General features: G+C 37.1%; 1 long non-coding RNA gene across 1 annotated transcript in view; it reads left to right on the forward strand.

The window, feature by feature from the left end:
• Positions 1-23,429, forward strand: part of LOC122153801 — a 132,283-nt gene that overhangs the window by 58,000 nt on the left and 50,854 nt on the right. The window contains exons 3-4 of the long non-coding RNA XR_006165682.1: positions 19,830-20,005; positions 22,327-22,399. This is a non-coding gene — a long non-coding RNA (uncharacterized LOC122153801). The remainder of the gene's footprint in view (positions 1-19,829; positions 20,006-22,326; positions 22,400-23,429) is intronic.

Below are 23,429 nucleotides of genomic sequence, written 5' to 3' on the forward strand. Positions count from 1 at the left end.
GATTTACTTGTAAATATCCAGAAAACAGAATAAGTGCTATCATTTTATAAATCATTTCTTAAGCAGGAAAGAGGTTGCTTTGAGAACAGAAGTCAAATCAGCACTACTGTAAGGTTTAGTTTTTCTAGCCTGACTCTTGAAGGTTTAACACTTACTTCTGTAAATGGCACAAATGAAAACAATACATGTCTGGCAACAAAAAATAGAACTCTGAATAAGTCACAGTAGGAGATTTACATTTTTTCTTTGCAAATCATGTAATAAAAAGCCATCTTTCTATATTCCTTAAAATCATCGTCTCTTGAGGTTACTAGAGGTACATTAATAAAAATCAGCAAGTATGTATCAGAGAACAGACTGTCAGAGTTAAAATGAAGTTTCATAAAGATCTCCCATGGGAGAAATGGGAGTTGGTTGCCATTTTGTGTCACTGTTTCCTCACTTTGATTTTTAATGTTTCCCTCATTGTGAACCAGTTGCAAGGATCGTTTTCTTTAGTAGGCATAGGAGTTGCTACTGCTTTTGCTGGTAGACAGGTTCAGCAATCCAATATTAAAATTTTCCAAACCCATTGTTATTAATAACTTCAAATATTTGGGAGGCTTTTCATTGTACATAGCAGAAACAGGAGCTCTCAGTATGTCTTGTAAATGAACACAGGAGAGTGATCCATACCAAACCAGTTATTGAGTAGGCCTCTGTTATGATAGGTACACAAGTATGAGTCATTTTCTCAAGGAAAACATGAGCATCAGTTTGAGGTTCTTTCAGCCAAGGAGAGCTCCCATGATACTGGACCATAGAGTTTGGGGGTTTTTTCTGTGTCCTAATTAGTATTTGATTTTTAAAAAAAAAGTGAAATAATTTTGTCAAGAAGGACTGATTCAGTGCCCCAGTAGTTAGGATGCTCTTCTGGGAAATCTAAGTTAAGTACTTGCTTCAAATTAATAAAGCAGAAATTTGAATATGTGTCCCCATAACCTCCAGGACAGGTACAAATTCAAGGTTTGTGACCTTAGATTTGGCTGGAAATTTCTGTCTGGCCAAGACAGAACTTCCTAGTGAAAGCTTGGTACATTTCTATCAGCAATTGTTTAGGTGCATGGATATTCTGAATTAGAAAACCAAAATTTATGGGAGGCAAGGAAAAAGAAGAGGAGGAAAAAAGAATTCTCCTATGCAGTATTATCTCTCAGTGTGATTATTTAGGGCATTTGCCCCAGTGAGGCATGCTGAGTTCTTCACTGTGGCAACTCACTAGTCCTCACATGAGATTGCACCCCACCTTGTTTGTAGCTTCCAGATGTGATGATCCAGAGAACATAACTTGGCCTGGCTACAGAGGTGGAGGAAAGAACTTTTAAATTTGCAAATCTCTAGTTTTCTTTAAAAATTGGAACCTCTCTGACGTGACTAAATGATTCCTGTAAAATACTAGTGGAGATAGTGGGGAAGAAGGTAGCAGTTCAGGCTTTCAGGGCAACCTGGATTTATACCTTGAAATAGCTACCAACACTTGGCAGTAACATTTGACATTTCAGTTAAATTACTACTGACTCCTCATCTTAGTGCCAAAAATTCTAGAGTGCTTTCCCAAATGGAGATGAGGAAATTTACAGACTACTGTTCTCGAGACTTTTTTCTCCTTTAAGATTATAGACAGGCTCTCATCACTTGCGGCCTCTTGATTAAAAGTAATTGGACTGTGGCAATTTTACTTTTCCTCTTTCTTGGACTGTTGGGTGTTTTGCATGCTTGCACGGGTTATCCACTGGGGGTTAGCACAGTAGGTTATTTTGTTGCCTGATGCCTGTACACCAGGGGTGGCCAAACTTTTTTGACATGTTGGCTGCACAGTGATTTACAGATTAAGGCTCTGGTCTGCAACGGTGCCAGCAAGGCTGCTGTTCTCTCTCGCTGACACATTGCACTGCTTTAAGCCACAAACTCTTTGCTCACCCTTTCAGTCTTATTATAGTTCTTATCCCACATTTCCTTTTGGTGCAAAAATACTCCATTATTTCTGCTTTGTGCTGGGCTCCACTCCTATCTCTGTCTCAAGTAGCTCGTGAAAATGACAGATCAAATAGAAGCAGCTGGCTGTGGCCTACCTGTCTTGCAAAGGGGCCATGGAAGGGACTGTTTTTGCTGCAGTATGGAGTGAAAAACTGGGCCAGATGTTGTCCTTATGTTAGAGCGTTGCCATACTAGAGGAGTTGTGTTTAGAACAGGTGGTCTTAAAGGACTGCATCTGTGTTTGTCTCTCAAAAATTGCATAGGTAGATGGGTTTACATTTAGCATACAAAAAAAAAAAAAAAAAAAAAAACAAACATATGGAAGCACTGGCATCTCTGTGGGTGTATCACTGAGTTTCTTGAAGGAAGTCCTGTCATTATAAGAAAACCTGAAATGAGAGGGAGAGTGTCTTACCATTTTTTTCCTAGTTTTATTCAGTAAGTACTAAGAACAGTTTTAGCAGTTCAGAGCAAAATGTCCATCTGGTCTATTCTGCTTTCAACACAAGCAATAATTTCAACAGTATTTTGTTTTTGTCAGCCATAAGATAGTGACTAGGGAAGAGTAGGAACAGAAACAGTAGGAACATATGTGATCCCTCTGATACTTTTTCAGCTACCAATAGTTTTTAGCTCAGGGGATTTTGTGAGCCTGATGTGACTTGTCTGTTTAGTTACCTGCAACAGATCTTTTTCTCAAGTACTTAGCCAGCCTTCCTTTGAATCCATGAAAACATTTTGCATTCACATCCTTTGACATGGAGTTGTATAGAATTACTACTCCCAGCATGAAAAAAAAAACTTTTTGATTTTTAGTTTGTTTGGTTTCTTTGAACCTGGCTCCTACTAACATTTTTCCTAACAACTTACATGTCTGGCATTTGTGATTAAATATAAGATGGCTTTTAATTTACTTTATTTTGATTGTTTTAAAGGCTGAGGAAGACTGTGGGCTATGCTTATTATTTACCATCGTTTCTCTTGATAGTTTTACTTAACTTATCCTTAACTTTTCAGAATGAATCTAAGTTCAGGTATCCATGTAATGAAGGCAGAGCTATCATGGGAGTTTGTAGGAACTAATTAATGGATTTTTTGAAGTTTGATGATGCATATGGGGAAGAATTTCTTATTAAATCACTTCACCTCCTGCTGAAGGTGGACAGAGAGAATGCTGGTTCCATATACCATTTTTTGAGGCTGGTGAGGGCCATTAAAGTCAATAGTGCACTCAGAGACCTGCCATATTGCATGCACAGTATTGTCGTGGTTTAAGCCCAGAGGGCAACCAAGCACCACAAGGCCACTCACTCACTCTTCTCCACCCCCAGTGGGATGAGGAAGGGAAAATACAACAACAGGCTCAGGGATCCAGACAAGGAGAGGGAGGGATGAATCACCCATTATGCTCACAGGCAAAAGGCAGACTTGATTTAGGAAGAAAGAGCATCAATTTAATTTGAACACCACCACTACTAATTTACCGGTCAAATCAGAGTAGGACAGTGAGAAATACAACCATATCTTAAAAAACACCTTCCCTCCCACTCCTCCCTTCTTCCTGGGCAAAGCTGACTTTGCTCCCAATTTCTCTACCTCCTCCCCGCCAGTGGCACAGCGGGTCAGGGGATGGACGTTGCGGTCAGTTCATCTCCCATTTTTCTGCCACTCCTTCCTCCTCAGCAGGAGGACTCCTCACATCTTCCCCTGCTCCAGCGTGGGGTCCCTCCCACAGGAGACAGTCCTCCATGAACTTCTCCAATGTGAGTCCTTCCCACAGGCTGCAGCTCTTCATGAATTGCTCCAGCGTGGGTCCCTCTTGTGTGTGGCAATCCTCCCAGTACTGAACTGCTCCAGCACAGGCTTCCTTCAGAGTCTCGGCCTTCTTCAGGCAGAGCCACCTGCTCTGGTGTGGGGTCCTCCACAGGCTGCAGGTCGGCATCTGCCCTACCGTGGACCTCCATGGGCTGCAGGGGCACAGCCTGCCCTCTCACTGTGGGCTGCAGGGGGTGGGTCTTTGCACCAGGGCACCTTCCCCCCACCCCTTCTCCTTTCTTCCACTGACCTCGGTGATTGCGTAGGTATTTCTCTCCTACGCCTCCATGGGTTCCTCTTCTCAAATACATAGGTTATCACAGAGGTGTGGTCATCATCACTGATTGGCTTGGTCTTGGCCAGAGGTAGGTCTGATGTGGAGCTGGGGGAGTTTCAAGAAGCTTCTCATAGGAGCTGCCCCTGTAGCCCTTCCCCCACTGCCAAAACCCCACCACACATAAAACCCAATATGCTTTTGCAGAGGTAACCTTCCAAAGACATTTTTGTCTTAAGTGAATTAGGAAAGGGTGAACTGATTTATAAAAACAAACAAACCCAGTCTGTTGTTTTAAAATGTTTACGGACTAATTCCAAGCCTTTTTCAAATGTTTGCATTGATTCGGAATTGTTTCTTTATTTTATTTTGCTCTGTCCCTTCTGTTTGGGTCTGTTGTACTCCTCTGGTGGTCTTATGTTGGTGGTAACAGTATAATAGCCACCACCATTTCTTTCAGCCTACCTCTCCTTCTTCAGTGTTCCTGCTGAGCTTCTGGGCTCTTTTAAGTTACTGCAGGGACTGCAGTAAAGTTACTTACATGATTTAAAGCTTATCAGCAGGACACACAGATTTTAGGGAGCGTCTTCCACTCAGTCTGCATATTCAAATGCAGCCTAAACTTTCTACTCGCATGAAGTATGTCTGGTTACAACCAGGAATAGGAATGCCCCCTACAGCAAGTAAAAGAAAAATCCCTTCAAAGATTTATCAATGACACATTAGAAAGAAAGTAGTGGCAGCAGTTAGACAACTGAAGGCACCAACCTACAAACAGTTGTGCTTATCATTAGGTAGTGCAAGTGGAGAATGGTTTATATTTTTTAATTTTCTCTTGTGCATCCATCTGGTTGCATTAAGGTCTAGGACTGCACCAGAATTCTCTACAGGGCCTTAAGGCACGACAAACTTAGAGACTTCAAATAAAGGTTTAAACCATTTTGTAGTGTGAAGTTTGCTCAATATTATGTCTATCCCCATTAAAAAAAAGGTCCCTGGCTTTAGCTTATCATGTGGCCAAAACCACAAAGAATCAGCAGATAAGTAATAACTTTTGATCACATTAGAAAGGGACGTTCTAATCTTAAAAGTGACTGTGATGTAATTATATTTCTTTGCAAATCCTATTTTATGAATAGTAGCCAAATAATTGGTTTTCAGTAGAATAATTTAAAGATGCATCCACTGCATCTAATGTGCAGAAGTGTCTGAAATTCATCCAGAAGAACATTTGAGTGAATTAGATATCTGGAAGGCTAGAAAAGACTCCAGGAGGTCCTGAAATTTAAAAGAAATACCAGAAGGACTGTAAGCAGTAAGTGTTTAATAAGTGCTGACTTAAAGCTCCTGAAGATATAATAGGTTTAAATTTACTGTTAGGAATGATAAAGTGTAGAAGGTCCGTCTTTGATGTATGGCCAGAACCACTAGTATGATAATTTCTGCCACTTTGATGTGGGTAACTGGGCTACTGATTTTGGAATTCTGTGTGGTTTTAGTCAACCCAGTTTCTACCAGGGCCAAAACTGGAGGGGAGATGTGCTACCCATAAAAATCAACCACAGGAAAACTAGTCAAATAACATTAAGAGTCTCAATTGAACCCATGAATGTCAGTACACATAGCATGAAATTACATCCTTGACATGGTTTGTTGGGCCTAAGTGTAGTACTCTAATATGACTTGTAGCAAGTTTTCTTGAGTGCAACAAAAAAATGATGGCCTCTGACATATTGCTTAGTTTGCTCTTGCTGGCTATCTAGGTGGCTGGCTATCTAGAGCATCCATCTTAATGGTTCCAGTGGTTATGATTCCAGTTGTTTCTCTTTGATTATTATTTCTTTGCAGCTATGGTGGGTCACAAGAAGTAACGCAAGAAAAAAAAAATCGTTATAAAAATGTGTGGTTTACAGCACTGTTATTTTCAGATTTCTACAGAGGTCATTCTTGAAATGTACAATGCACTAAGAAAGTTGGCATAGGCTTTCTTATACAAGTGTGTGTTCATGGATACTAGTCAGAGGAATTCTGAGTCCTGAGTAACTGTATCATTTAAAATGCATTATGCTAAATTAAAGATCATTCAATTATGCTTACATGAAGCTGCATCAGAACTGGCAGTTACATCTAAAGAAAGAAAATCCTTAGTCATAATTGAAAGTTCTCTGAAATCACCATCTCAGTGTGCTGCAGCAGCCAAAAAAAGCTGGTAAGTTGCTGGCATTGTCGGGAAAGGTACTGAGAGCAGGACAGCTTAATTATGTAAAACCTTGAAGTACCCACATGCTGAGCACTGTGTGTGCTTTTGATTCCTGAATTTCAAGAGGAGATAGTGGAGGAAAAGAAGGTTCATAGAAGGGCAACCTGAATGATAATGGGGATGGAACATCTGCCTTATAAAGAGCAACTGAATCAGCAAGGACTGTTCAGTTTGAAACAGAGGAGGCTGGGAAGGATTAACATCAAGGTTTACAAAGACATGAAGGTGGTAGATAGGATGAATGCAAAATGTTAATTAGCTGCTAACATGGCAGTGTTAGAATTAGAAGGCACTTGTTGAAACTAACAGGAGATCCATTTAAAACAGATAATCCTTTCTTACAAGGAAGATAGCTAATTTTGGTATGTGTTGCCACAAAAGACTCTGGAGACAGTATCACTGGGTTCAAAAGGGTTTAAATGAATCCATGAACATCTGGTCCATAAACAGACACTAAACAAAATAGGCAGGGAGGTGCTCTTTAACATCCCTAATCTAGAGATTTTGATTGTTGGAGAACAGACAAATAGCTCCAGATGTAGACCAGGCTTGTGTATTCTCCATAGTTAGCATCTCCTGTTGCCACTGTTCAGGATCCCAGGGAAAGATGGACCATGGGTCTGACCCAGTATGACATTTCCCATGTTCTTATATTTCTTAATGTAATCAATAATGGGAAAGCTGCAATAATGCACTACAAGTTGTAGGCACTAACTTGGTTAAATTACATATTCCCCAAATTAATTTAACGAAGTCAGATTGCTAACCATAATGCTCCTTATATATCAAATATCTGAAGTTGAAAAGAGTTTCCAGAAGAATTCATAATGTTGCATGGCAAATATTGATATTATGTATACATTTGCTATAGAACATTGGTGATTTGCAACAAACAAGCCACTCCCATTGCATCCACAAGCCACTTTTGGCTGCTTTTTGATGATGATGATTATATTACTCTTAACTACAGAGGAGAAAAATGCTCACAGAATAGTTTGGGTTGTTCTTGTAATTCCAAAGTTGGAGAGGAAAAAACGTTTGCTTATTTGAACTCCTAACCTTTTGCTCTGGTGTTCCATGAGTATTCTGGCTTCAAACATGTCAGAAATATCACTGAGATAGTCTCTTTTGCAGATATTTGATACTTACAACTGAGATCAGAAAGTGTGGAGAAGTATGATTTTTTGCTTGTTCATTTCATTTAACCAAAGTCTTTGAAAGTTTGGAAACAAAACCTCCTTTTCACTCAACTTTGTGGTGTTAGAGTAATTGGCATTATACATATTTTAAAGTCCCAGTCCAGGTAATGCTAGTGTTTAGCATTTTTTCTTTTATCCAAACTCGTTAGTCTTTAGTAATGGAGATCTACAATAGCCTTATATGATGAATAGCAGAAAAACACGTCTGCTGGCTTTTATATTTATAAATGGCTTGTGGAATTTCTGTAAGAGACTAATTTGAAAGATGTTTTTACAATTCAGCCAGTATTTGTCAGCATGACATCTTTGTCTGTTGGAAAGAACTTCTTTGACTTTATGGCTTTTGTACTGAACTTAAAATAAGCAAACTAAATTTTGAATGATAATGACTAGCTTACTTCACCTGCAAGCGTTCCATAAAAATCTTACGAACTAAATATCACAGAGTTTGGGGATGGTAGAATATGGACATTATGATATTATCCAACCATTATTGCCCAATATCTTTCTAAAAGGTATGCACTGTGGTGTGAATAACTTTTCAAAAATTATGTTCTATGAAAAAGATGAAATTGGATACTGCCACTGACCATACTGCCTGTTGCCTTATGGCCCTGCTTGCCTTACACTACTGCTGGTACTTTTTGATCACGATATGAAAAGCCTGACTTGACTTCATTACTAGAATGCATATATTTTTATTATTGAGCTTCATTGTCCTATCTTCTAATTTATCGAGGGGTTTACTCATGAGAAGCAAAAGGGACAACATGAACAGTAGCAAGTGCAAGAGACATTTCTGTCAGTCTAGTTGATGTCTTAGCAGATTACATGATCTCTCCACTATATGTGAGAAGTAAGTTTCTAATCTAGAGCACTTCTGTACCTAAATTTTCAGTCTGAGGTTTCTGCTAGAGAAGTAGTTCCCAACAAGAAGCAAGTTAGCTTTGCTATTGTGCTAATTTAAAAAAAAAAAAAAAAAAAAAAAAAAAGAGAGAGAGAGTGGGGACTTCTGTGGGAAGAAATAATTTGAAAGCATTAAAAAAAGAGTAGTTATTTAGTAGCATTAAAATAATGAAAAGCTGTATGACTTATTTCCTGCTAAAAGAAGCTTTTGCCCTTTTCCCCCCAATTACAAGAAATTGTGATTTTCTTCTGATGGAGCATAGTATTAAGTTGCCCATTCAAATGTGGGGTGATTCTTGATCACAACCTTTTCATAGCTTGGCACAGAAAGTGGAGATTTGCTTTACATGGTACTTTGACAAGCTATCGTTTAAAATATTTTTATTTGATTTGTATACTAGGATCATTTTCAAAGAAAGTTAGTGAGTTTTATCTCTCTGCTGGACTATCATCCACAGTTTATTCCCCCCCTTTTTCCAGTACTCGAGCAGAGTGCTGATCTTCCTGGAGGTTATCCAGTACATGCCTGAAAGAGATCAAGGTAGTCTGCAGGGGTGGGAGGTATTTCATCAGAATTTATTACTGTTCAAAGCCACCATAATGATTTCCACTTAAGTCTTTATTGTTAAAACCCATGAAAATTGCTAATACCATGACAAGTTAAAAATGTTGTAGGTGTTTTTCATGCAGTATTCCAAGAGAGACCACAAAGAACCAGCAGCTGAAAACTCATCTAACTTGCCTTTAGTCTTTTGCCATGTTGAAGCCAGGTCATAATTTGTGTTGTGCAACCCAGAGATAAACTCCAGGTCTGCATACCTTCTGCTGCTGTCAGTTAGCATAGCTTAACTTAATTGAGTGGACTTTCTCATCTCAGTTTTTCTCCACCTAAGGGAATTGCTCAATTTAAGATATAAAGGACCTCAGGAAAGCAACCCAATTATAAGATTTTCAACAATTAATGTTTTGGGTTTTCTTTTTTTTTAATTTTTTAATAAAAAAATAAAAAAGGAGAAAGCAACATGTAAAAAAAAAAACAACCCACACAAAAAACCTGAAACATTAGAAAGCAAAAAATTAGACAGCAAAGAGATCTGCTTTCTTAGCAAACATGACACAGATAGCTGTTAACATTCATCTCATCACTAAATATTTGTACTTTGCCTTTAGGAGTGTAGTCCAGCTTCTTAGACTGCTTCCTGAGTATAGTAACCAGATGTAAATGGTGTTTAAGCTTTTATTAAATGATACAGTCAAAAACTCTGTAAAGGCCACAGTAGTGCTAGATACTTTTTGATGTAAGCACTTTAGTTTCTCTCACCTCCCAAGGGAACAGTCCCAGGTAACTACATAGAATACACTTGGGAAGCTGCAGATGTGGTATGAGAGATCCTACAGATTTAAAGAAATAAGCTGTTTCTATTTTGGTCATTGTTTTTTAAAAGAATCTGTAATACCAGATTGCAGGTTCCAGTGTGAGCATGGAGTTGTTTAGTTAAAAGAGAGTATTCTGATAATTCCTAGAATTAAGGGCACACACACCCCATTAATGCAGGTTAGTGGGTGTTTTTCAATTAACAAACTAATATTAATTCAACAGGTTTAACAGGAAAGAAAGTAAACTTCAAAAAGATTCACAGCAACAGGAGTCAGCACTGCCATGCCATGTATCACATTAGGTATTGTTCATATTTGTCTCTATTTCTGTGTTTGGTTTTTCCTGGTTAACTTAAATAACGCTGAAGTCAGTGGGATTTACCAGTGGCAGAAAGAGTGCATCTTTTTAGGCTTCACTTCAGGATCCATCTTGATGTTGCTGTGCAAAATAGCAGTAAGATTCTAGCTTCAGGAATATTAGCAAGATACCACCCCTGTCTGTCATTTGGGGAAAGGTAGCATATTATACAAGAGAGTCATCAGCAATCGTTTAGAAAGCTGTCTGCTGATTCTATTTCAGAGGGTTTTGTCACCTCATATGCTGAATGTCCACCAGTCTGCTCTGCCATTTTGGATGAGGCTTGTTGTTTTCTGTGTATCAGCTGTGAGCCAAGGGCAATGCTGGCACATAATTATTTGATTGAAATCAGTGAGAGAGCACAAACATTCAGTATGCATTTCATTTTTCTGGTAGGGTGTTAACGATCTTGTCATGGGTATTTTTCTGGGATTTTCACTGGTCACTAATGTTAGAGAAAATATTTTCCATATAAATTATAATAAACGCAGTCATTTATAGTGATATAGTAGCAAATTTTAGGCTGTCTCCCAGTGGGTCATCTTCAAGGAATAGACTGTTTATAACTGGATATCTTTCATTCCTGTCTGTTGGCAGTTTCAAAAGTATGAACTCATTTAAACCAATTTTAGGAAGAGGTGCAGAAACCTGTGAAAAATCAAGACACTTTCACTTATTTTCTAAACAGTCATATGGAAACTGAAGAAGTCAGGTTGGTGTTGAAAATGACGATCCTGTTTTTTGCAGTTGGTTGCATATCTGAATACATCTGTTTCTCTGACGATCATATAACCTAGTTATTGTTTATATCAGGCATCAGCTAACTTGGGGGAATGCTCAGATGGAAGGTGAGTGAAACTGTGAGGGCAAGCTATGTGTCCTTCATGTTATCATCTGTAAGATGTGAATCAGATGTTTGAGTCCCTTGACTGAGCCAAGGGATTCTCTTCTCAGCTATGCTAGAATGAAACATTAAGTCTATCTCAACTGAACGTTAGTCTGGAAAAACAGTGAAGGATGGTGATACTATAATTTGCCATCTTTGCTCATTAATGGTTTCCTACAGGATAACCAAAATACTTGAAAATCATTTAGTAAAAACTCTGTTCTTTCTCAGGAATAGATGACTGGAAGAATGTTCTCATAAACAAGAAATTGCTGTCTGTTTCTTCATCCTAAAATGATACTCAGTGATTAATATCTTCTTCTTCCTGGCTTAAGACTTCTCCAAATCTGTATTAACTCCTATCTGGTTTTACTGGATTCTGTATATTGTAATGAATTCTTCAAGTGCCACAAAACCAGGCTTTAGTGGACAAATATTTTGAACCTGTTAATAACTAGGTTTATGCCTTATACATTTCCAGTGCTTGCTCACTATAAAGAAAAACAATAACTGAGCATATTAAATGTTAGATTGGCTAAGAATAGTTTTATAATACTTGAGACATGTTCTATTGCAATGCAGGCTGTAATAAAGGCAATAAATCCAAAATATTTATATAATTTTTTAAAAGATATTTTTTAATTAGGTTCCACCTACCTTGCCATCTTATCCAGAAAAAACAAGTAGTGCTAATATAAATTTAAACATGTGAAGAGGTTTCTTTCAAATATTAAAAAAAAAAAAAAACACATTGCCTTGTATACTGAATGTGATAGTGGAAAAAACCTGGTACAGCATATGAAGAAGCTCTACATGGGTCTTGTGGTGGGTATAGAGTTCCTGTAACTCACTAGGATTTAAAGATTCTCATACTTGACAAGTTGTCTTTTACTCATAGCAAACGGATCTTTCACTGCAAAGAGGTGTTTCTTTGCATATGCGTATGCCTTTAGCCTCAGTCTGGACTTCCTTGAATGAATCAGAATGAATAGATGTTGTGTACAATTTTAAAATGTTTGAGTGTCTTCCTTTCCTGACCTAACCAAGCTCTTAGTTTTTCTGGGTCAATTGAAAATGGTTAGCAGTGGAGCAGCCTCCCACACAACCTTTCTTGCCTAAGTACATGCTGGAGTGACTTTCACAGCTTGGAAGTACTCCCTTTAGACACGTTTTCAGGAGACATGTTGCACGGCTGCATGTATCTCCAGGACCACTGTAATTCTAGAAGGTAGTGAGAGTACAGTATCACTATCATGCCTTCTGTTTAGACCCCTCTCCACAAGAATACTAAGCAAGCTGCTGTACTAGGGATGACACTTTCTGGAGTACTGTAAGATCTCCACATAAAATTTGAGCCAAACAATCAGTAAATATAGATGTATGTGATGGTTTTGTTACCCAAACACATGCATATTTATGTTTTTCAGTAGTTGCATGAATCTCACAAAGATAATACAAATCTTGCTCAGGAGAGAGATCCTATTATTTGCATTTTACATACAGTCTGAGACTGAACCAATACAATGAAAAGTTGATCTGAAATTGAATTTAATAGTTCTGTGCAGTATCCTGCTTGGCATTAATTGTTTGTTGAGGAAGTAGAAATTTATCAACTGATAACTCATCTTGATCTTTGTACTTATTCTCCTATGTCTACTCGATATAAACACTTCCCTGGAGACATTTCCTACACACTGGTTGAACTGTAAGCTGCAATCCTTTTAACTTTAAGGAATCCTCACACAATATCCAGCATTCTACTAAAGATAATGTTACTTTAACATAAAGAACACTTTTTATTAATGTTTTCTATTGTTCTAATAATATTTACTATTGTTCTGACTGAAATACTGCTTCAGAATGTACTGCTCAAGAAAGTGAAATAAAGTACTGTAACATGCAAGCTAATGGAATCCCTGAATCGGATTCTTCTATCTAACTAAAGTTTTCTCTTTGTGACTCATGTTCTTTAAATTCATATGCTCTTGTCAAGACTAAAATAATTTGTGATTATATGTGTATTTTTATAAACCTATTTTATAAATGTACCCAGAGATTTAAAGCAGAATCTTTCTGAAAGTTCTTAAAGAGCCCATGGGATATTTTCCAAAGATAGCTCAAACTTCCATGTGACTTGCTTATACAAATGACATCTGCATCAAAAAGACGACCGAATAAAGTGAACAAACTTTGAGGCTATAAAATTTACAAATTTAGGAAACCTTCATTTCATTGCCAAGTCTATGGCAAAATTCTTATCATTTTAGCAGTTCCAAGATTTCATCCTCTTATACTTCCTAGAGGAGCTGGGCAAACCACTTCTTTTAGGACATTGACAAAACAAGCCCCTCTTAAATTCATGGTGTTAAAAGCTTAGGGTTTCTGAGTTTGGCTCTGGATCTAGCTTTTGCATGAGTTCAGAGGGGTGTCTCTGAAGTTCTAATTTAAGGTCATATCCGCTTATAATTTAACCAGATAGTAATAACTGTAAAACCTTAAAGAACACTTTAAGGGGCTTAGGAAAGAGGACAGAGTAATAATTGCTGACTTGTCTTTCATGACAGTTAACAAGCATGAAACAGTTTAAACACTGATCAATAATAGTGAATAATATATTGCTGAATCAGTTAAAATGAGGTTTGTTTGGTGGGTTGTGGATTGTTTTTGGCCAATAAAATTTTCTTGAGATGTGTGCATCAAAATTTAATATCAATGAATAGTTATTTAGGATCATAGAGTATTTTAGGTATGAATGTCATCTGATCCGGTCTTGGGCTCTAAGCAGGGCCAACTTCAATGTTGTATCAGGCTGCTCCATGCCTTGCCTAGTAAAGCTTTGAATACATCTAAGGGTGGGCATTTCACAGCTTCTCTAAGCAGCTTGTTCCCTGCACAGCTACCTTCTTTTCAATATTTTTTTGACTCCAATGCAATCAGAATTTCGTGATCTTTTTCTTTACATTGCTGAAAAGAGCCTGACTGTCTTCTAGATAGCTGCCCAATGGAAACCCTAAGACTTGTCTTCACGGACTCAGCTCTCAGCCTCTTCTCCTATGTCATGTGCTTCAGACCAATTTAGTGGTCCTCCTCTGGACTCACTCCAGTTTGTCAGTCTTTTACTGTGGACTGTGTGTGGATCCTCTATAAGCTGTTCAGTAATAGAATATGCTTTCTGCATTAATAGCCTTTGAAATAGGACTTTTCATATTTAAATCATTATCCAAAAGAAAAGTTGTAAAGTCTCCTCGATGAGATTATTTTTTTATTCCTGAGAAATAACTAAACTGATGTAAATGACTATATAAATGTTGCTAATCGGGATAATGGTAGATCTGAAATTAAGTCAGAAGTCCTGCTGCTTATTTTCCCAGTCCAACAGCTGAGTAAAATTATTTATTTTCTTTTTTGGTCCTTAGAAAACTGTCTTGGTGTCCTTGTGTTTATAAAGGCATCTATATAAACTCTAGTTTTGTGTATCTCTGTTATTTTCTGGGTTTCTTTTGGCATTTGACTTCTTCTCTCTTAGTACAACTAAAGAGAGGCTAACTTTTACTTCTCTCCTAGCATTCAGTTTATTTTCATTTAAGCATACCTACTCCTTAATTTGGAAAACTTTTCTCCTTCTGATTCACCTTCCTGTGTACAGCATTGAAGATGTGTAGCACGCACAAACTGTCTTGCAGTGAACCACAGTACTTATGGAATTATAAGTTACTATTGGGGCGTAAAGCCTACATAAATAATTTTTCAGCCAGCTTAGGTCCTCTTCTTCACTGCAGTCCCAAAGAGATAAGATAGCATGCTAAAGAAGACCCCAGTGCTACTTGTTGGCTTTAGAAGGTTCATTTCAATAGAGGTTGGCTGTATTAAAGAGCCATTTACACTTCATGGTCAGGGAGAATTTGCCAGGGGTCCTAAAGGGTCATTATCCTCCACATAGCACCATATAGTGTAGCAGATGCTTCATGACATGTGACAAGGAAAGGCTTTAATAATATGGCAAGAAATCCCAGCCTCACCACTATTTTTTAATAATCTGTTGTTGTCTAGCAATGAGTTGCCATTTTATTGATAGGTGGGCTTTTACTTATATGTGCCAATAATGGCAGCAGGAGAAAATTAAAGAAGTATTGCCGGTGACATTGTGTATTTTACTCCTGCTTTTAGTAACTTATCCTCCTAGGCAGAGTGAATTGGTTCTTGGTCAATAATTGAACAGAGAAATGTAAATTCCTTGAGTTTTTAAAATTCCGTTTGGCTTGATAATTGTGAGTGCAGACAAGCCGGTCATTTGTTCTGGAAAATACCCAAGAATTTCCAGGAGAAACGTAATTGTCAACTGCCTTTGTGCAGTACAGTTACTGAATTGATATGATCCACAAAGACAATGTGCATGGCGTCTCAGGAATAGAAGGATACAGAGAGTAGTACCTGGGGTGCTTGTTACAGGGAACGTTCCTTTCCAGTTGTAGTGTTTTGTGATTCCTTAAGTTTCAAATACACTTAGCATGTGATCTGAGGAAATACAAACTACAGCACAGATTGCCTGAGGAGATTGTAGGTGAAATTTTAAAAACACCAAAACCCCCAACAGAAAGGAAGCCCTTAGAATGAGATTCGCTGGGTAGACAGTATGTGACTATCTCGGGTTTTACTTGGTAAACAGGACAATTTTGTAAGAGAGTTTATTTTAATTTAGCCACTCTTTTAACCATCATGGTGGCCCTACAATGTGATTTTCCTTCTCTCTCTTATTTGGACAACTGTGTCTTCGGTGCTATATAAATCATCCGAGTTAATCTGAGAAGTGAAGGTTTCCAAGTAAGAGCGGCCACACCCTGAGGGCATGGCCTGTGAGACAGAATGCCTTCTGTTTTAGGAATTCTTCCTTTCAACCAAAGAAAATCCCTCAAAAAGTCATGCCTAGCCATCAAGGCCCCCTGGATAAACGGGAATTTATTATGTCATCTTGACACTAAAAAATACTAATCTCCATTCTAAATGTGGTCACAAAGTGGTGTTCGGGGTGGACAAAAGGATTTCACTACCACCCAATAGCTAAGGAAATCCTTTATCCCAGGGAGAACATCTATGCCTATTTCTTATTTCCTCCATTTGAATAAGGTAAGTTTAATAGTATTTATACTGTGAGAGAATGGAAACCTCTGAAATTTCTCAGAGAAAAAAAGAGTAACAAAGTAAACTAAGATTAAAATTCCCACTCAGGGAACACTTTTTTTAGGAGCAGTGACATTTTACTAAACAAGATTTTCAAGATTACCGATACCTCTGTCTGATTCTTTCTGAAGAGAAATCTTTGCATAGGCATCATGTAGTGCATGTGTGGAGAACCCAACAAGGCCAGTTTGCACTGGATCAACCACATGTGTACTGCTCAGATAGTTTGTGCAGATGCAGACCGGATCTACAGCTAAGGCTTCCTTTCTCTTCTGGCCATCTGTAAATCTCTGACAAATCGTCAGAGTCTACTTTGTCTGCCCAGGCAAAACTTAGAGCTGGAAAAAGAATGTCATGGCATGGCAGTTTCAATGTAGGAAAATTAAACAGAAATCAGCACCAGTTTTTTGTAGACACTAGAGTGGCTATTGTACCACAAAACTGTGAACTAAAGGAAAGTCATTCTGTTCTTTCAAACTGTCTTTATTTACAAAATCTAATTCAGCCTACCTGCAAGTGCTTACAATTCATGGTACATTCTCCTACCTCAAGGTTCCCAGCTATTTTTAATGTGGATCACATCAAAATACAGAGATTGTCCTACATAGTATTTCTTCACATGTTTGCAGTCACACAAGGTACGTTTCATCTGATTCACGATCACAGTTGGACCCTCCAATCTGCAGCTCTGCAGACAGGGTCTTCTGTTTTAACAGCATTCAGCTGTGGTTTGGTAGATAGAAATGATGAGGGGGTAGAACCGTATTACTGAGCAGAATTTTTGTGACCTGTGAAGTAAAGATCTGTGAATTAACAGTGCTCATGAGCCAAATTTTGGAATCTTATCAGGATAGTTCTATCAGGATTATCTTTTTCATAGGTTTTTTGGGGGGACATGGGGACACTTGACAATTTCAAAATGAATTCTCTAAAATGAGGCCCATAGGAGACTGAAACAGAGTGCTGCTTTAACAGTGTATTACTTGTTTAAGAGCTGCATTGTATTCATATTCATTTTGACATACATACATTTAAGTATCTTGAAATCTGAAGTGTATGAATATATAAAGTGTCTGGATGTATCAAAGGGAGGTTTCCTAACATATGCCTTCAAAGTAGTGTATCTTTATAAAGTGAAGTAATTTTAAGGCAATTACATTTTTCTCAAAGAAAGGATCACTAAAGTTACTCATGTCACTGCCTGTTTATTCTTGTCTGAGTCAAATGCCTTTTTCTTTTTTTTTTTTTTTTAAAAAAAAAAAGAACAGCAGATCATCATTACCTGTTATTGAAATATCCAGCTACTCACAATCTCACTGAAAGATCCATTATGTATTATTTTAGGAGTGGGAAGTGAAATAGATGTACCGTTTGAAGAATTTGAACTTTTAGGACATATTTGCAAGTTTCCTCACATAAATATGCCTCAATTTCATCTGCGTCCTGGTTTTATTCCAGTTCTGGAAAGAAATTCTGGCCTAGGTAAAGTATTTTTACTGCTTAATTCACTCATGTCAAGACTCAGCTGTTAGCACTTGTACCAAGACTGTCTTTCTCTAGAGCTCTTCTGTGATGGAAGTGAATGCTCACAGTGAAATAGGACAGATCCAGTGATTTGTTACAAGGTTCTGATGGAAGACAGTAGTTTCTTACAAGTACAGATACTTTTTAATGAAAAGAAACACTGTACATGAAAGAAATGAAGGAGCCATTCTCATTCTAGGAATCTGTAACATAATTAGAAGGAAGAAAGTCTGCTCTGTAGAGAAGCAGCAACAAAGAAAAGAAAGATCAATAAATCAAAAGGTAATGGGATCTGAACAGGCTACAGAATCATATGTAACAACTACCAGCAATGGAATGTTTGAGAATAATATTGTAGCTATTACCTGGTAAATGATAAGAAATCTGAGAAATGAAAAGATTGAAATGTAGCAGCTCAGAGCAATGCCAAGCACCATGCTGTGTATATCTGCCAAAACAAGGAACATGTAAAACACTAATCCATTAAAAGCTCCCATAATGATAATAACCTAAATCAGAGCAATGATTTCTGAAATTTGGCGTAAACCCTGGAGCCTAGTAGATCTCAGAATATGAGAATGGGCTTGAGCTGCAAACTGAGCATCCAGGCTTTGAACACGTGATTTTGCTGGACCACCTCCATTTCAGCTATTGGACTAACATGAAGAAAGCAGAGAATAGATCCCTTTAGAATAACATTCACTAGTGAAGCAAAAGTAAAGTTAAAGTAGATGTGTTCTGTATTTTCCTCCTCTGAGGCCTCCCACAGCAGAAGAAAACAGGGAAAAAGCATGGCTGGTACTCCATCCAGCTGACAGAAAGTCCCCAGGGTGTGTCGTCAGATGACATATGTTTTCTTATTACCTAGGGTTTTAGCTTTTGTTTGTGTTTGATGAATTTTTTATTTGCTTGCTTTTTGCTCTGGAATGCACAAGTAATTTTAAAACTGTTTTAAAGAAGAGGGGGGAGTAGAGTTTGAATTATCTGGATTTTTCTTTTCTCTTTGCAAGAAAGCCTATGGAATTTGGCATCTTAACCCAGCCTCGCCTGATGTGATCGCAAACACAGTCAAATTTTTATTAAAATGTTTTGAATCTTTCAAACATGATATTGATAACTGGAATGGAGCAAAGAGACAGTAGCATCTGGTTTTAATGAATGTGGTCTGCTTATACTTGAAAGCAAAACCATGCAGGAAAAGACTGGAAATTCTTGTTCAGAGAATCAAAGTGCAATAGTGTTTTTCAATACCTGACATCTGTATGCTTAGAATGACCTGGGTGACTTCATTCAACCAATTGTTCATATTTTTTAGATTAAAATGCCATATTTGGATCTGAAATATATTTATGTATTTGGTGCTTTTTCTTGTTTTTCCTTTTTTTTTTTTTTTTTTTTAGCCTGTTATGTACTTCTTTCCACTCCTACAGTCTTAACAAAGCTCTCTGCTTTGAGTTCTATCATACCTTTTCAACTTGGTGACCTTCTTCAATATAGTATATATCAAACTATTTTTATGTAGAAATGTATGTGTTCCCATTACTGTATTGTAGTCTAGACAAATAGGGCAACCCTTTGTGGAGCTATTTTTCTCCTATATGTATTAACATCTGAAAGAACAGAATTACCTGAAACAACTTCCTAAACTGCAGACTCATATAAAAGAAAACTTAAGACATACCCTGTCTTTCAGGGGAAAAAAGAGAGGGCATTGTCAAAACAGAATCTGCAAGAGACCTCCCTGCCCCTCTACCTTCAACTGAAGTTTATTAGCAGCATTTCAGGCCCTTCATGGACATGTTGCACACTGTTAGAGTTTGAATTCCTTCCAGCAGAGTAGTAGTAATAGAATATACTAACATATATTCCTGCATCTTTTCTAGGAATTCATATTGCTTCTGTGAGGTGGGTAAACTTGCTTGGAAATGCAGTCTAGGTATCTGTTTAGGTTTTGTACTTTGAGTTCTGCCCAGTCAAGATGATGATGATGAAGAATTTTTATTACCCAAGCTCTTTCTTTGTTGCTGTCTTCACAGCTTAATCGCCTCTCTCCCTTGGATTCAGAGAAACAGTCACTGAGGTGCCTACCACAACAATGTAATGCTGTGAATAATCATAGGAAAGATGTAGTGGACACTTCTCATACCACAGACGAGTTTCATGCATGGTAAATGCATCTAACTGTGAAGAATACACCAGGTACTTGAAAATGGTAATTTATATTCCATTTCTTCCACTTACACCATTCCACTTACTTCATCATAGTATCATCCTTATACTAGTATTTGAATTAAGAGTAAAGGTTTGGAAAAGAATAAATTATTTTGATCATAAGGACCTACCTACTGTCTATATTTTGAAGTTTTAACTCAGTTTTTCACATGAAAGGCAGAGGATAATTGCCCCAATTATTTAGCAGTATCTATATTCCTAAAGTTTTCAGCTTTTAAAACTGTAGTAAAAGTGGCTTTCATTTACGACTAATAGCTTCTTTGAATCCTTTTGTTATAATCCCAAAGCTGAGAAATCAATGAGGTTGGCCAGTTTGATTAAATAGTTTTCTTAAGTCAAACTATTGTAAAGTTAGCCTTTAAAAACAAATATGCTGCATTGCCTTTGACCATTTACAGTTTTTCTTTGGCTCCACCAAGCATGTGGATGTCTAATCAGGGGATTATCAAGTAGACTAGAGAAATATAACAAAGTCCTGTGCTCTAGTAAATATTTGTATAGCACAAGCCTGGAGAAAGTCCATGTTATATTTTACTGTTGATAATTTAATAACTCAGTGGCACGCCTGAAATTGTACAGTAAATGTCAGTATGTGTCAAATTGTTAAAATTTAATAAGCTCATACTTAAGATGAGGTGTGTCCATGGGTAGGTAATACTGTTATTGGAAAATGTGTTTTGCACATAATGTTTAGGGCATTTATTTGAATTTTGCCAGGAAATAAAGTGAGCAATGGCCATCCAGTTTACAGTTAATAGCAGTGACAACGTCAGTGACAAGCAGAATAACTTGTGCAGAAATAGTCCAGTCTATCAAATGTTCACAAGACCAACCAACAGATTTCATAGAACAGTCAAAAGATCCGTGATTTCCTCTTGCTACAGAAAATAGACCATAGTGTAAACAATTGATTAAATTAACTGAATCTGTGTTGCTTGTGTTTAAGGGATAGCATACAGCATGCTGTCTGCCACAGTAGTTTGTTTGCACTGAAATTAAGCAATAATGATTGAGGCACAGAGCATTTCCTGGGGATTAATGACCGGCTGAGAGGAGTTGATGGCCCAAAGAACAGCTCCTGGCCATTAACCCCAGCCAGTCATTAATCCAAAGGAAATGCCCTGCCCCAAGGTCTTTATTACTCTTAGAAAATGAAAACGAAGAAAAACAAACCCGTTAGGACCTAAGTATTTGTTCTGGGTGGTGAAGTTTCAAACCGTTTTGTGTGTGCAGCTTTTGATAAAACAAATACCTTACCAGTTATTCAGTTGGAGTGCTTGGTTCTCTCTAAAGCATCTTGATATCATCTAGACCTACAGAGTTGACAAGAGGCTAACTGGAGAAACATGATTTTGTTTTCACACTTATTAATCTTTTTCTCACTATGGAATGCAACTTATGGTTAATTCTAACATGATTTAAGTAAGGTGACTGTGTACTTTAAATAAGTATCTTTAAGTAGTCCGTATCATGTTAACTGTTTAGAATAAGTGCTGGCAGAGCACCAAACAGACCTGTTCGTGTTATATTTGAACTTCTTTTCCTAATTTTGGAAGGAATGGACCATCTACACCTTTACAAGAAAAACTAGATGTAAATGTGAAAAGAACACAATCAATTATAATTTAGCATGTATATGGATTGGATTTCTTGAGGTAAATTGCAGACCAAGTTCTTGGATGTTTGTTGTTTTCTCTGAATTTTCTTGAGCAGAGAGCACCTCAGAAAATTAAAAAAAGATGGCTGTTCTTCAGATATAAATTCACTCTCTTCTATACTGTGAAGCAGGATCGTCTCTGCTTTACAGCCTTCAGGAAGTCGGTAAAATTTTTTCAGAAAATTAATATGTGTACCATAGTGATATGTATTCATTAAGTATATTGATCCAATGTTGACATAAAACACAAACTTGATTTATTAATTTACAGACAAATTTTGATTTCTAGACTATGCTATCATTAAGATTAGACTGTTCAATTTATTCTTCATGCTTGTAGCATTGGTAGATCTGGGGAATTTATATCATCTGGGATTGATCAGACTTAATGGTCTACCTCTAGCCATCTCAAACGGGAGGAGAGGGACTGGGATAGAAGTTGCAATGAGGCAACTTAGTATCATGTCATATACTAACCTATATAGGCCAGAGATTTGCTATGCAATTTTCAATTTTTTTGTGGCGATACGCTATAGCACAACTGAATACTAGAAGATTCTTGTCTTGCTTTATTAAAAGGTAGATTTATGTAGTCCATATAGTTAATAACAAATAGTTAATTTACAAATAAATATCCTGTATAGGTAAATGTTAAGAGTTTGGCAACAATTTAAGGAAAACAAATTGATGAAGATAAAGGCCCACAGAGAAGTTGAGGTAAGATGCCTTTTTTTTATTCCCTTGAAACTTCAATACAATCCAAATTAATTTGTTGTAAAGATACATTGTGCTTTCTGTATGTCATTAATTTTATACTAAAGTAATACGTATGCTGCATTATTTTCAAAAGTGAATGTGAAACTATACTTAGCTATAGTTGTGGGAGGATGTCCTGGGGGACTATAGTGACAGTGGCTTACTGCCAATCAGTCAGAAAACTTAAATTCTATTCTTGCATTTTCATCCATATAAGTATGTATATGTGGAACAGAAATCTTTTACTAAAGAGGTCTTCATTCTATCAGGCAAAGTTAGAAGTCAGTGCAAATGATAGCTTAACTAGAAAAATTTTGACTTCAACTAAGGTGTTATTTTGAGGAGAGAAGGTAATTAACCTTTGGAATAGTTCACAAAATGAACAGTTGTGATAGATTATCTGTCACTGTACATTTTTAAATTATATTTTTATTTCTTACTTCTACCCATTTATTTCTGGATGATTTGCTTTATTTTAAGCACGATAAACTTTGGAGAGCCCTTGACCAGTGTTATTCATGAGATCAGACAGGACGATTGCAATTTGTTGTGGCCTAATAATCTGCTCCTTGCTTCTTGTGCGATACTAAGAAAATTGCTTTCTCTCTATTCTTTAGTACCTCCATTTCTAAAAAAAAGATCTTATAAATACTTATATTTTATTTTGAATTCTTCAAAGGAAAACAGCCATATAATGTAGGAATATTTTGATAAAATAACCCTTGTTGTATATGCCATTGATACAAGGATTTAGCCATTAGTCAAACACTGCTAATAAAACGTTGACTCATAAACTTCAGTGGTTATAGTGCTGAAGCTATGGAAAAAAGTTTTCACATAAATACATTTTTCAGGTTAGTAGAACTTGCAGTGACTTTACTGGAACTAGGAATAAGTGTTTACAATGTTGAGCCTGAGTATACTTGTCATCTTCTGTTAACATGAAAAAGAACATTCAAATCACTGTAAAGATAATAGGACCTGATTCAAA

This window comes from Tyto alba, unplaced genomic scaffold (assembly GCF_018691265.1).
Source record: "Tyto alba isolate M040663 unplaced genomic scaffold, T.alba_DEE_v4.0 Super-Scaffold_23, whole genome shotgun sequence".
Classification (NCBI taxonomy): Eukaryota; Metazoa; Chordata; class Aves; order Strigiformes; family Tytonidae; genus Tyto; species Tyto alba.